General features: G+C 37.2%; 1 pseudogene; it reads right to left on the bottom strand.

Moving 5' to 3' along the window:
- Positions 1 to 8581: 8581 nt before the first annotated feature.
- On the bottom strand, positions 8582 to 8700 carry LOC145027665 (5S ribosomal RNA; annotated as a pseudogene).
- Between the last annotated feature and the right edge of the window lie 7344 nt (positions 8701 to 16044).

Here is a 16044-nt window from a genome sequence, read left to right as displayed (position 1 = left end):
GCTGGCTCAACATCAAATCAAGGTAGCTGAAGAGAGTTTTTTAGACTGCATCTAAAGAATACACTGCAATTGTTGCAGAGATAATCAAGAAGGAGATGGTGATTTGTGCTATGGGGGTGGGGGGGTTAGATGTGCTTGTCATTGAAAAAGACTATGTCAATGCTAGCCTCAAACCAAGGGGGAGATTGAAAGGTCTTGTCTTTGTGGTTTGGGCTAGGAAATCATAAATATAGGTCTTTATGGGTTAATATTCATGTTTTGTTGGTGTTTGATTTGTTTACGGGCAGGTTTGTGTGTACGGCCGTAAACGGGTTTACGGCCGTAAACCCGTTTACGACCAACTTGTTGGATTAGTTTCTAACTCCACAACTATTTTGGTATGTACTTGACCCGATTATGAGCATGGTCCTTTTGGGTTGCCTTCACCATAGCAACTTGTAGGAAGAATTAAGGAGAGATGAGATTAATTATGATTTATTAATATTTTTAAGAATAATATATTAAAGAAGAAATCATATTGTTTAATTAATATTAGTCAATAATTAATTAAGAATTAATTTTTTTGGCTAAAGGAGATTAATTAAATATAGGGGACTTGACTGCAATTATTGGATAATTGAGTTATTGGGATAGAGAATGCTAAAGGAACAAGGGGTGAATAAAATTATGATGGGAGCCCATCATATTTTCGTCCATGGCCTTATCCAGAAGGTTCCATGGGCTGCTTAGAGTTTATTTTGTCCATTAGGGTTTTGATTGAAACCCTAGCAGCCAAAACAAGTATATAAAGGAACCCTTAGGCCCTAAAAACGTGTGATACTGACTCCTTAGGGTATCTAGTCATTTTTGGTGCCTCCTTCCTCTACTATTCATCATCTAGTTGCTTAGTGGTGTTTGTGACTCCATTAGAGGTGCAACACTTGAGACACTAAGCTTTCTGAAGCCAAGGATTCGATTGTTATTGTCATATAACAATCAAAGGTTAGATCTAAACCCTATTTTATGTTAATATGATTAATTGTATGCTAAATCTAGGGTATATAGCTTTGGATATCCAATTGCATGTTCATTAGACAAACTAGATCCAAAAGCTATTAGGGTTTGCATGTACACCATAGGAATGATGTATTGCTCGAAACCCATCAATGGTATCAGAGCCTAGGGCTGTTTGTTGATAAATTTTATGCATATTTGATTGAATATTGACTGAAAAACGATTTTTTTTAACTTTTGGGGTTGAACTCGCCAAGTCCACTGGGTACTCGATGAGTTAGTGAGTTTGATAGCTATTTTTCGCGATTTTCTTGCCTATTTTTCTGTGGATAATTACCTAAAACGTTATTTTTAATCAAATCTGAATTTTATCAATATTTGGGGATTATCCTTGCCAAAATAGAAGATAATTGTCAAAATTTAGATCATCTTTAGGTTTTACAATTTGAACTTAAAAGTTTTGTTTTGAAATTTAAAGAGTTAAACCCTAATGTTTTGAAAAGTTTCAAAACTTGTCCTCAAGTTTTGGAATTTAAATTTTGATTAAAAAGTTAATTTTGAAATATTTAAATTCAAAACCCTAAGCTTTTAGGACTTGCCCTCAAATTTTGGATTTCAAAATTTAATTAAAAGTCTTAAGTTAAAATTTTAAATTCTAAAACCCAAGTAATTTAAAAAGTTCAATTTACACCCTTATGGTTTTATTAATTAATTAAAGTGTATAATTAAAAGAAAGTTAACAATTCCATAAAGTTTTGGTTTAGATTTAACTAAATTAAAGGTATAATTTATTAAATTAGACCACCTAGTATTTTAAAAATATGAAATACACCCTTATACTATATGTAACATTAAAAGTCTAATATTATATATATGTGTATAAGTTAAAATTCAGTCTTACCGTTGGTAGGCCTCAGTCACGAAGCTGGTCTATAAGGTGTGTTTAAAGAAATTGCCTATAAAATGGTGATTGAATGGGTATCCACTCTTACCCACCGCACTCTTGACTAGTGGAGGGTCGTTATCCGAATGGGTAGGATAGGACGAAACCTTCCATTATAAGTATAATGAAGTACAAAGTAACTACATGATTTTAAAAATTCCCAAATTCTAGTTACTTTAGGAAAAATGTGAAATTGTATGCTAATCCATGGAATGAATCTTTGTACCCTTGCCGAGATGTTAGTCGAGCGTGTGTGATTAACTGGCACACTAATTTGGGTTTCGAACTGGTGGCGAAGGGTGACTCGATGTTTATCACAAATCAATGGAGCGTGTTTGGCTAACCGACACATTGATAAGGTGATAGTAGCATTAAGTGCACCACGTAGATTCGTATGTTTATTCACACCTTGTTTGTGATCCTCAGCATCCCAGTCGCAAACTTGAAGTGCGTAATCGAGATTAAACATGCCATTAAAAGTTCAATGAATCTCAAAAGATCTAGGAGTTTCAATTCATTTAAAACTTAAGGTTCATTTTCGTTTTTCATGGTGGAAATTGGTAAATCGTCATTAACCTACCGTCAAATATTCAGCAACTAGATTACGACATCCCTCTTCTAGGTTGTAGAGTATAGTGTTGGATCCTAGCCTTGATGTTTCATTTTGGGTGTTACATAAATGATTCTTATCAACTGAATTGAATTTTCTCCCGTTTTGTAGATGTCTAAATCTTACAATGGTCTTCCCAAATCCCTTGGAACTAGCTTTCCAAATGAAGATGGCGTTCCAAGATACGATCAAGGAAATGAGATTCATGCTTCACTTCCTCCACCTCCTCCAATTGTTCTCCTTAACCCACAAGTTCGAAGGCTTGAAAAGTTCAAGATCACTCAAGCCCTTTTGGTAAGTAAACACGAAGATGGGAAACTGTGTGTGTACACGTCTTAAAGATGAAGTCACACATTAACAGATTAAGGATGTTCGGTGTCGAGATTTCAGGTGAGTTGGCTGTTGACTGGGTTCTTCAGTCACTTCCTGAATCATATAGTGAGTTCGTAAGAGAGTACTATATGATGGAACACGAACGTGACCTTAATTGATCTCACTTATTTGCTTATACCTGCTGAATCAGCAATGATTTGGCGTGCTGGTCAAGCAAATTTGTCTGGTGAATAAACTCCCAAGATTCGAATGACACTGGCAACATTGGAAGTCTTGAAAGGACTAAGTATGAAATTGTCACATGTAATGTGCCAAAGGAGTCCATTTGCTCTTACTGCCAAGAGAAGGGGCATTGGATACGAAGCTGTCCAAACTACCTGAGAGATCTAAGAGATGGGAGAGTCATGGAATATGGATGTACTTCAGGTAAAATCCAATATCTAGCTCTTCTTAAGTTCCTATTCTAGATTCTTAATACATAATGTGATAGGATTACATTTTGATGTTTTTACAGGATCGAAGAAAAGAAAGGAAGCTTGAGAAAGAAGTGTGCTGAATCAGATCATGAAGAAATGGATTTCAATCACATAGATTCAAAAATCAGATTTTTGAGTTGCTACTTTAGAGTTAGAATAAATTGCTTAGGAATGTGTAATAGCATAGTTTCCAGTTGAATTACATTGAAAGGACAAGTTTTTCCGCAATAAAATAAATTTTGAGTTTTATCTTATTTATTTATCCTTGCAATGGCATGTGTGAAAATGCATGTTTGTATTTTAGCAATGTTAAGTTGGATATGATTCTTGTTTTCCTAATTGTGGAAATGTCGCTGTCACACCCCCAAACCATGGATGGCGAAAACATCCGGGGGTGGAGGACCTCATGTATAGTATCACAACAACGTGTATAATAGTGTTCAAAGTAAATACAACCATCTTAAATATAATTGAAAAAGTTACACCAAAGTATATGCTTACATGTTTCAATCAATTACATATGATTTAACGTCCCATCCTCAAAATGTTGTTGGTTTTCCTGTTTCACTGATTTCTTAAGAATACAAGTCGTTTTAAAAAGTGTCAACAATTAAGTTGGTGAGTTCATAAGATTTTGAAAGTAAGAGTTTAAAAAGCTGGTCTTTGCAATGAGTTGTATGTTACCAAGAAAATTCAATATTTTCCTTAAAATGTGTAATGTAGTATTAAAACCCAAGACTAGATGTGCATGTGATTTTTGTGTTATGTGATCACATATACTGATATCGAAGCGTACCAGTAAAATCCATACCAGGTGTTATTAAAAGTGTTTTTAGATCAACATGAAAACCCTTTTTGATTTATAAAATCTCGTATACTTTAAGTGTTGTTAACTCACTATGTGGGTCACCATAACTATACTAAGATTAACCGACACTTTGTAATGTATCCCTTTTTGTATAAACCCAATACTCTGTATTCGTACCCCATTTATATGAAGACCCCGTACTTTTTGATGTACCCCTTTTGTATAAACCTGATACTTTGTATTCGTACCCGATTTATATGAAGACCCAATACTTTGTGATGTACCTATTTTTGTATAGAATCCGGTACTTTGTATTTGTACCCCCTCCCCCCCCCCCCCCTTTTTTTTTTTTGTATAAAACCGGTACTTTGTGTTTGTACCCCATTTCGTATGAAAACCTTTTGTAATGTATACGCAACCTAACTATACCTAGTATAGTGTAGTAGGATTGTTTGTGGTGTATAAGAGCCCTTTTATGAAAACACATTAGTGCTATAAATCCATAAACTATGCATATTATAGCTTAATGTATGTGTTCTAAATGAATGAAGAATCTTCTCATGAATCACAAAATTTCAGTTTATAATGATAAACTAATAAGGAACACATTCAATATTTAGAACTTATTGCTATACACTTTGCTCAACTTAATAGAAAGTGTTATGAAAGTCATAAGCTGTTAACTAGTTTTTAACCTTTCTGCACTGTTTTAGAAAAATCATAGACAATTCATAGAAGTCGAAAACTAAATTCGTAAATTCTGAGAGTTCCTAAAATGTGTCTATAATGTTCATATTCATAGACTGGTCCAGATTTGTTCTTGAAATGATAGGCTATTTTGTAAAAATCACCATAAATCATAGAAAATTCGTATGGAGATGTGCAAGTAGTCATTTTAAAGGTATAAACTTGCACTATTTTCATTGAGTACAGTTTTGAAAACAAAAATGTTTAAGCCGATCAAAACAGTCCGTGAATGGAGTTGAACTTTTCTGATGAAGGTTGTTAAATGAGTTTTGTTGAGTTCTTGGTGTTTTACTTGTATCCCCCTCCCCCCCCCCCCCCTAAAAATTGAGAAAAACATGAAAATATAGGGGTATGAAATTACCTTATGTGAATTCAGTAGATGAATGTTGGAGAAAGGAAGTGTTCAACTCAAGAACACTTGAAGATGCCTTGAAGATTTTCAAGAATCTAACATCAAAGTGATGGAGTTTGTGTAAGAAATCGATGATTGGAGTAGAATGAAGTGTAATAATCACAAGGAGGATGAATTATACTTACCAAGAGTATAATAAAGCTTGATGGTCAGCCTTGGAGTCTCGAAATACACATAAAAAGTTTGAGAGAAAACTGTTCGATCTTTTGGTGGAAATGAGTTAATGAATGAAGTGTGAGGAGAGAGGATAGATGTTCCATCTCTAAGAACGTGGGAAATGGATGGAAATCATGATAAAGTACTATGACATGACTTAGATATGGTAGAAAGAGTGTGGCTAGTCATGGAGTGGGTGTGGGTGGTTGCTTGTGACATAAACTAAGGAAAAGTCAACACTCTACCTCTTGTACTTCACCCACTCTTCTTGGATAAGGCTTATCTCCAAAAACATGATTAATTAATAAATATGGGGCCTTATATGTTAAATAAAATTTTGGGAGAAAACATCGTGTTAAAATAATTAAAAACAGGCCTAAAATGCAAAACTAGTCGAAAACCAGGTGAAAAGGAGCTTCCTGCGAGACCTCTCGGTCCTAGGCCGAGGTTCGGTCCTGAAGCTGCTGGGCCCGAAGGCGAAATAGAGCGAGAGTAGAAGGAAGTGAAATGGAGCGAAGGGTTAGGTCCCTAGTTGCGAGGTTCGGGCTCGAGAGGACCTTTGGGTTCAGCTCAGAAGTTTCGGCTCTTAGCAGGTTCGGTTCGAAGGGACCTTTCGGTTTCAGTCCTCCTGGTTTCGGGTCTACTGCAGTTCGGTCCTCACATCTTCGGTTCCTATAGCTTCGGTTCTAAGAGGGTTCGCCCCTAGAGAATGGATTTTGGGTCCTTAAGCCTATTTTACTCGTTTTGACCCCGTTTCAAGCCGTTTTGACCCGGTTAAGGGTCAGGATGGCCTGAAAGACTATAAAAAGTTTAAGGAATTTTTGAGAGAGATTTGGGAGACATTTCACATACTCGGAGACATTTCTCATACTTAAAGAGATTTGGGAGATATTTGACATAGGTGGAGAGATTTGGGAGAGATTTCACATACTTGGAGAGATTTGGGAGAGATTTCACATACTTGGAGAGATAGAGTGAAAACGATTGAGAGATGTTTCGTATGTGACATTTGTGAGTGTCCGACTTCGCAACGCAAGTTCCGTAAACCCCGTTAAGCCATGTTTAAGTATCTTACACACTCCCGATGAGTATGCAACATTGTTTTATCGGTTTGGTTCATTACTTAATGCAGTTTTATGTTAATGAAATCTAGATATACGAACTTTTAAATTGATGATTTCTCATTAGCATAGCGAGTTGTGTAGTAATTACCTAATGTAAGCCCTTGTACCCAAGGGTTAATTGAGTCGATTGGTTTGACTTGCTGACTTTAGTTGACTTTGACTTGACCGGAAATTGACGGTTGTCACATCATCCCCCAGTTAGAGGGAATTTCATCCCGAAATTAGAATTTAGGTAAGGAAGTTGGCATGAATAATAGAGCCATGAAGTGCGGATACTTCTTAATCGATTGATTCTCATGCTCCTAAGTGAATGTGGGTCCTCGGTTCGCATTCCAACGAACCTTCACTAACAGGAAACGGTTTGGATTCGTTCACCTAACCTCTCGGTCTATGATCACAATGGTTCTTTCACGAAGGAGATGTTCTTGTTGATCTCGATCTCGTCGAAAGGGATTACAAGAGCCCTGACGAAAAGGTACTTTTTCATGACCGCGACATGGAGGGTAAAATGTACGTTACTGAGTTCGCGGGGTAGGTTGGACTTGTAAACGTTTGGAGACAAGTTTGTATAAGTATAAAAATGTTTGTAAGTAATTGTAAACGTTTGAAAACCCTAGAAAATCCCATATTTCCTACTAGAATAAAAAGTAGTCTTCTACCAAGACCTAACTGTTTTGAAAGTAGCTTTCCACCAAGACCCGGCTGTACGACTATTATTATTCAAATATAATCTACCTCATCGATTATGTGAATGTGACACATAGTAATGGTAAAAAAATTACATTAACTGTAGTTTTATATCCTTTTGTAATTGTCATATATACAGTGTAAGTATTGTAGTATTTGCAATAAGTGACTACTTTTTGTACTAATTTGCCTTAATTGAGTGTTAAGGCATAATGTGATGACTAGATTCCATACTAAACACTCACCTATCAAGGGATTTTGGGAACTAAACGCGACCCCTTCATGAATGCAAGCCGCGAATATCCACATTATATTAATCATGTATACCTAATATAACTATCACAATGCATTAGCGATTCATTGGTATAGTTAGATCCTAAAATTGTCCCATGCTATAGCACCTTGTTATGTATGTTCTGTTATCGTGTATTGTATCGTATTTATGTAAGCGTATTAATGGAAGTTTATTCATGTAAGCATGTAATGTATTAGTATAGACTCATGAATGAAGTGACTCTTGTGTGATTCTTTGTACTTGGAATGGTAAGTAGTATCTCCTAACTATCTTGGATTTAGCTTTCTACGCTTTCTGAAGCGTAGCAAGCCTTCCCAGGGTGATATTTCCGAAAGTATTTGGCCTTTCCCTTGGAATTCCAAAGGCTTTTTCCCCTAGCTTGTCTTCCATGTCACGAGCCACGCCCTTCTGGGTCAAAGTCGTAACACGAGGAGATCTAAATGAACTTTCGACAGGTCAGCGACACCTAGAATTTGGTGGATTTCCGTAAGTGTCTTCGGTGCTTACAATTTCTCAATGGTTTTGATTTTTCGGAAGGGTCCTCAAGAATTCCCACATTACTAATAGTGTGCCTTAGGAATTCGACACTTCAATTTCAAAATTTGTATTAGAGAACTTCACGTAGAGCTTTTCTGATCGTAATGTTTCCATGGTTTAGCATAGGTGTTCTTTATGATTTCCTTCTTACTACGAGAGTAGGTAAGTAAGTCATTTACAAGGACAGTGACGAAATGATCCGAGTAAGAATGGCGTACCCTATTCATTAAGTTCACGAATACTACGGGTGTATTGGTCCTATCCGAGGGGTATCACTACGGACTCGTAGCGTCCGCATCGAGTTTGGAAGATTGTCCTCGAGACATCCTTTACTGACATTCATAATTGGTGATATTCGGATTTTAAGTCCCTTTTTGAAAGGTACATCGTTCCTTGCGGTTGGTCAACCAATTCATCTATTAAAGGCAGAAGGTAATGATTTCTACTGGAGTCTTGTCGAGGTCTACAACACGAGGACTTCCCAGGGGGTTACCCATCCTAGTACTACTCTTGCCCAAGCATGCTTAACTGCAGAGTTCTGATGGGATCTAGTTCATTAGTGCTAGTATGATCACACCCACTAAAGTTTATCTTCTCGAAGAATAAGACCGGAGCTCTCAAAGGTGAGGAGCTTGGTCTTCACATTCCATTGTTGAGTAGTCATTAAGCTGTCCAGACAGTTCTTGTATCTACGTCGGTGTGAGACTGTAGGGAAATCTGGTTACAAGAGTCGTATTGGGTTCTAAGTTTGTTCGCATGATGATGTGATTACTCGTAGTCTTGGGCAGTCTCCATTCAGAAGTTCACATTAGAAGTCATACCTGGTTCATCAATCACAGTCTTGTTTATTCGAGTCGTATATAATTAAGATTGAAAAGGCGGTCAAATAAATGATTCTTCTTTAAGCTCACATCCCAACGAGGAAAAGAGGTTAAAGTGGAATCATCAATTCTAAACTTGTAGAACCTTGATTATATACCACTCTTATGTATACCTTCTTCCGCGATAGACCAACCGTATGGGTCTTTGGATTGAACTTGACGTATTATACGAGTGGTACCTTGGGGAGGTTTGTTGAGGTCTCTTTGGAAGGATAAGAAACATGTGGTACTCTATGCATGAGTACATCGGAGTTCCGGAATGATGGTTTCGTTAGAAAAACGATTTCGGAGAGAGAGATGTGTGTACAAAAATAGTATTGTACGGATCGAGTTGACTCAAGTCGTATGGTAGTATCGAACATACTTGGAAGTAAAGACATTGGATTTGAACATAAGGGAGTTACAGAAAAAACACCACAATGCAACTATTAACAGAGTTACAGTACTTTTAGAGAAACTACAAGAATGCTTATACGAACAAGGTATACTACAAAAGGCACGTATACGCAGCACGAGAGTCCCTTAACTATCGGGACAACGCAAATGATAAGACTCGAGTTGCACTAGTTTTAAACATGTTTTATGGGTCTGACACAACGAAAAGCCTTACATATATTAATGGGGATCCATAGTAGTTTCTCCTACGGCAGTGATCCTTAGTATCTTCCCGTCTGCGTCTTAGTTCTTTTTTGTCGTACAATCCTTTTTGAGGTGTCCAGTCTCGCCACATTGATGACATATTTGGATTGTACTAGCATTGGCAGTGGGAGAGAGGTGTCGAGTCAGAGTTACGTGGACACGGGTGTTTTCTTTGTTCATCCACTTATAGGGTCCGGTTTTACCACTACCGTCATGTGCAGGGCTGATCCCGTTGTCAGGGAATTGAGAAATGTGTCGTGTCGGTGTCGTGTCGGTGTTCCACATTCACGGGCATGGTGTCCTACTTTGTAGCAATTGCAACATTGCATTTCATGACACACCCCGTTATGATGAAAGCTACACTTGTTACATTTCAGAAGTTTTCCTTCGTATGGTATGGTCGATGTTGGGACGGCAGAAGTTGCTACTTGATGTTGTTGTATAGAAAGTCTCTTGGATTGCTCACGCTCCTTTCGTGCTTGGCGTTTTCGTTTGTTCTTCTCGATTTTATGGCCTTGCAAGTGCGTGACTGTTTCCATTTTTTGGCTTCCCGGTTCGGTACAACAATTGGAATTGTCGACTCCTTTGCTAGTCTTGTTCGTGTTGCCTGAGTTGATGTGTTAGAGGAAAGCTGGCACAACAGCTGTTACCGCGGCTTGTAATGTGGCAACATCTATATGAAGAATAGGGGTTTCATTGCTCGATGGGCTATTTTTGGATGACGACATGATTCTAAAATACAAAAGAAAAGGAGTTGGTGAGCTATTACTGTTGAACCTATATCATTTGATTCTGACTGAGAGATGAGTTATTATGGATGAAAACTTAGTTTATACTCGGGAATGTATAAGCGAGGAAAGTCATAATAATAACCTTCTTACGAATCCTTTTTAATTAACTAGTATTCCTAGTCAGGTCTATCATTGAACCTAGACATATTTCAATCGTTCCACAAAAGGGTAGGAGTATGTTCTCAAAGGTTTGGTCTACATCCCCATGATGCAGTCTTAGTATGGAGTAGAAGTATGCTCATAGAATGGTCTCAAAATGTTGGTCATCCAATACGGGGCACCATCAGTTGGTGGATAACATGATCCAGCCTTTGAAATAGCATTGGGAATGATCCCCGAGTTAAACTACCCTAGTACAATGACTTGACTAGGGTGGGTTTTAGATAGACTCCAAAGATAGTATAATGAAAGTGATTGAACAAAGAGTGACATAAATTTAGCCGACTGTCAATATCATTGATGTTTACGATGTAATAAGTCTGGAAAATTAACCTTGTAGTAGGTCTCACATCACATCCTAAGTAGAAAAGTCCTTGACAGTATAAAGGCCCAACCAAGAGCACTTATAGTACAAGGTAGTCACATAGGAAAGTTCTACACAGAACACAGATATGAATACGGTTCTTTAAAACAAAGAATGGAAGTAAAGCATTTTCTAATGACGATGATTACCCCTATGGTGAATCCTTAGTTTGACTAGTTGACATTCCATATCAAGCAGGTATCTTTCGTACACTCTCTGGCATACTCGGAGCTCTTTGACTTCGGCTCGAGTTTCAGCTAGGGCTTGCTGCAGGGTCTCACGGTTCCTCTTAGATCTCCCTCACGGGTGTTCAAGACGACTGGTGTGGATGGTATGCATTCTTGCGTTGGCATTAACCTCTTCGATACGATGGAGAGCCGTCCTTTGCTGTATTTCGTTTCGGGAAACTCTATGGGTCAGGATTTGTAGAACTCTGTCTGCTGAGCTCCCTTCGTTTACGTTGTAGAAGCTTCGGTCTCCATTAAACGGCATAAGTTGATCTTGCTCTTCGCTCCATGTTTTAAAGCATTCTACCCAAGGAGGCGTTAGGCCATGAAAAGCTGGACGAGGGTTAGGATTTGGAATAGGAGCTACCATAGGTAGGTTTTCAACCTCAGGTTTTGGAGTTATCATCATCCGAAAGGTGTTCGGCATGGTGATCAACCAAAGGGATCTGATGATCATTCTCGGGTTCTTCTCCATACCATCCATCATTGCCTTCGTTCGGAAGGTACGGGTTGTCGTGGGGATGGAGTCCAGCCATGTTATCTATGCGAGAATCGGGGTAAGAAAATAATTATTAGATGAACTATCTAGATAATTATTAGATGATCTTTATTAGTTATGTCAATACTTGTGTAGTGTGTACCAGTTATATGAAATTGAGGCAGGATAGTCTTTCGAATAGGTGAACCTAACTCCAAATCCACAATCCAACAAGAACAGGAAGTAAAGCAAAGGTCACGGATTCTGAGTCTGTAACGCCTAAATTTCATATAACCATAGCGTAGCCACTTAACAACTATTGAACAACTTGATACAGACCTGTTTAATTCTCGTGTAAGTACTTATAGTAACACAAAATACTCCTATAGTATTTTTAAACTCATGTTTCGTTCTTATGTTCTCATTGTGGTAGTGTTGGTATGTTTTTAGACTTGTTGCCATATCACAACCATTCTTGGGCATGTGCTAATCACTCATCGGACCAGCATAGTTGATCAGGCTATGCCACTCCTAAGACTGACCATACATCCCCGAGCTTACTTGTGATATTCAACAATCGTAATACTTTTGTTCTTGTCATCCTGATACGTCTTTTTGTATGAATATCGGTATGTATACTTACTTAAATATGTTATTATTTAAAAGTGTAACCTCTTGGTCAGAGTATTTTTAATTCATTGTATTTATATTCTTTATGTCTTTTATAGGTTGATATACTCAATTCACTATAAACAATGCTCTGATACCAATCTGACACACCCCCAAACCATGGCTGGCGGAAACGTCCAGGGGTGGAGGACTTCATGTATAGTATCACAACAATGTGTATAATAGTGTTCAAAGTAAATACAACCATCATAAATATAATTGAAAAAGTTACACCAAAGTACATGTTTACATGTTTCACTCAATTACATTATGATGACAAAATGAACTGTTTGACGATTTAACGTCCCATCCTCAAAGTGCTGTTGGTTTTCCTGTTTCACTGATTTCCTAAGAATACAAGTAGTTTTGAAAAAGTGTCAACAATTAAGTTGGTGAGTTCATAAGCTTTTGAAAGTAAGAGTTTAAAAGCCGCTCTTTGCAATGATTTGTATGTTACCAAGAAAACCCAATATTTTCCTTACAATGTGTAATGTAGTCTTAAAACCCAAGACTAGAAGTGCGTGTGAGTTTTCTATTATGTGATCACAGATACTCAGATCGAAGCGTACCAGTAAAATCTGTACCTGGTGTTATTAAAAGTGTTTTCAGATCAACATGAAAACCATTTTTGATTTATAAAATCACGTATACTTTAAGTCTTGTTAAGTCCCTATGTGGGTCACCATAATTATACTAAGATTAACCGACACTTTGTAATGTACCCATTTTTGTATAAACCCGGTACTTTGTATTCGTACCCCATTTATATGAAGACCCGGTACTTTGTGATGTACCCCTTTTGTATAAACCTGGTACTTTGTATCCGTATCCCATTTATATGAAGACCCGGTACTTTGTGGTGTACCTATTTTTGTATAGAATCCGGTACTTTGTATTTGTAACCCCCCCCCCCCCCCCTTTTTTTTTGTATAGAACCGGTACTTTGTATTTTTACCCCATTTCGTATGAAAACCTTTTGTAATGTATATGCGACCTAACTATACCTAGTATAGTGTAGTAGGATTGTTTGTGGTGTATAAGAACCCTTTTATGAAAAAACATTAGTGCTATGAATCCATAAACTATGATTATTATAGATTAATGTATGTGTTCTAAATGAATGAAGAATCTTCTCATGAATGAAAAATTTTCAGTTTATAATGATAAACTAACAAGGAACACATTCAATATTTAGAACTTATTGCTATACACTTTGCTCAACTTAATACAAAGTGTTATGAAAGTGATAAGTTGTTAACTAGTTTTTAACCTTTCTGCGCTGTTTTAGCAAAATAATAGAAAATTTATACGAAGTTGAAAACTGAATTTGTAAATTCTAAGTGTTCCTAAAATGTGTCTAGTTTATTCATAATTTTTATCATGATTTATGGAAGTCTTTAACTTGTATTAAAATGTTCATATTCATAGACTGGTCCAGATTTGTTCTTGAAATGGTAGGCTATTTTGCAAAAATCAACATAAATCGTAGAGAAACCGTATGGAGATGTGCAAGTAGTCATTTTAAAGGTATAAATCTGCACTATTTTCATCTAATACAGCTTTGAAAAAAAAATGTTTAAGTCAACCAAAACGGTCCGTGAATGGAGTTGAACTTTTATGATGAAGGCTGTTAAATGAGTTTTGTTAAGTTCTTGGTGTTTTACTTGTACCCCCCCCCCCCCCCTTAAATCTTGAGAAAAACATGAAACGATAGAGGTATGAAATCACGTTAAGTGATTTGAGTAGATGAATGTTGGAGAAAGGAAGTCTTCAACTCAAGAACACTAGAAGATGCCTTGAAGATTTTCGAGAATCTAACATCAAAGTGATGGAGTTTGTGTATGCAATCGATGATTGGAGTAGAATGAAGTGTAATAATCACAAGGAGGATGAATTATACATACCAAGAGTATAATAAAGCTTGATGGTCAGCCTTGGAGTCTCGAAATAGAGAGAAAAGTGTTTGATCTTTTGGTGGAAATGAGATAATGAATGAAGTGTGAGGAGAGAGGATAGATGTTCCATCTCTAAGAATGTGTGAAATGGCTGGAAATCATGATAAAGTACTTTTACATGACTTATGTATGGTAGAAAGAGAGTGGCTGGTCATGGAGTGGGTGTGGGTGGTTGCTTGGGTCATAAACTAATGAAAAGTCAACACTCCACCTCTTGTACTTCACCCACTCTTCTTTGATAAGGTTTATATCCAAAAATGTGATTAATTAATAGATATGGGGCCTTATATGTTAAAATAAAGTTTTGGGTGAAAATCGCGCGTTAAAATAATTAAAAACAGGCCTAAAACGAAAAACTAGTCAAAAACCGGGTGAAAAGGAGATTCCTACGAGACCTCTCGGTCCTAGGCTGAGGTTCAGTCCTGAACCTGCTGGGCCCGAAGGTGAAATAGAGCGAGAGTAGAATGAAGCGAAATGGAGCGAAGGTAGAAGGAAGCGAAATGGAGCGAAGGGTTCGGTCCCTAGTTGCGAGGTTCGGGCCCGAGAGGACCTTCGGGTTCAGCTCGGAAGTTTCGGCTCTTAGTAGGTTCGGTCCGAAGGGACCTTTCGGTTTTGGTCCTCTTGCTTTCGGGTCAGCTGCAATTCGGTCCTCATATCTTCGGTTCCTATGGTTTCGGTTCTGTGAGAGTTCGCCCCTAGAGAGTGGATTTCGGGTCCTTAATCGTATTTTACTCGTTTTTACCCCGTTTCAAGCCGTTTTTGACCCGTTTAAGGGTCATGATGGCCTAAAAGACTATAAAAAGTTTATGAAACTTTTGAGAGAGATTTGGGAGAAATTTGGGAGCCATTTCATATACTTGGAGAGATTTCTCATACTTTTAGAGATTTGGGAGAGATTTGACATACGTGGAGAGATTTGGGAGAGATTTCACATACTTGGAGAGATTTGGGAGAGATTTCACACACTTGGAGAGATAGAGTGAAAATGATTGAGAGAGGTTTCGTATGTGACATTGTTCTATCGGTTTGGTTCATTACTTAACGCAGTTTTAGGTTAATGAAATCTAGATATACAAACTTTTTAATTCATGATTTTTCATTAGCATAGCGAGTTGTATAGTAATTACCTAATGTAAGCCCTTGTACCCAAGGGTTAATTAAGTCAACTGGTTTGACTTGTTGACTTTGACTTGACCGGAAATTTGCGGTTGTCACAATCTAGAATTTACCAAATAAGGAAAGATTCTCATCGCCCAAGTCTCAATTGGACAGAAACTTGGAATCGTGCAACATGTATTGTATTATGAATGAAAAACTTTCATATTTGGAAATCAGATTAATTCTTTGACAAAGTGTCAAGTGAAGGACTAGGAGATCAAGTACACTAGGTTGTGTGTTGATCAAGTTCACCACAAGAGTGATAAAGATATTTGTCATGATTTACTAAATTTTAGTAAATATGATTATACTTATAAGAATAAGTGTAATTCTGAATTCATTGGAAGAGTGATCAAGTTCACCACAAGAGTGATAAAGATATTCGTCATGATTTACTAAAGTTTAGTAAATATGATTATACTTATAAGAATAAGAAGAATCAAGTAGGCAGAAAGATAGAAGTTTCTCTATTCTCAGAAGAAGGGAGAGTACCTTTTATTGTGTTTTATGATCGTCTTAATGATTGAGAACCATATCACGATTGAACCTCTAAGTGAGTCTTAGTGCATTGTATGTCTAAGAAGAGGAATTGAGAATTGTTG

This window comes from Lactuca saligna, chromosome 1 (genome assembly GCF_052625555.1).
Source record: "Lactuca saligna cultivar CGN05327 chromosome 1, ASM5262555v1, whole genome shotgun sequence".
Taxonomy (NCBI): Eukaryota; Viridiplantae; Streptophyta; class Magnoliopsida; order Asterales; family Asteraceae; genus Lactuca; species Lactuca saligna.
Note: the sequence above shows the minus strand (reverse complement) of the source record. Positions and strands in the feature narration are given on the sequence as shown.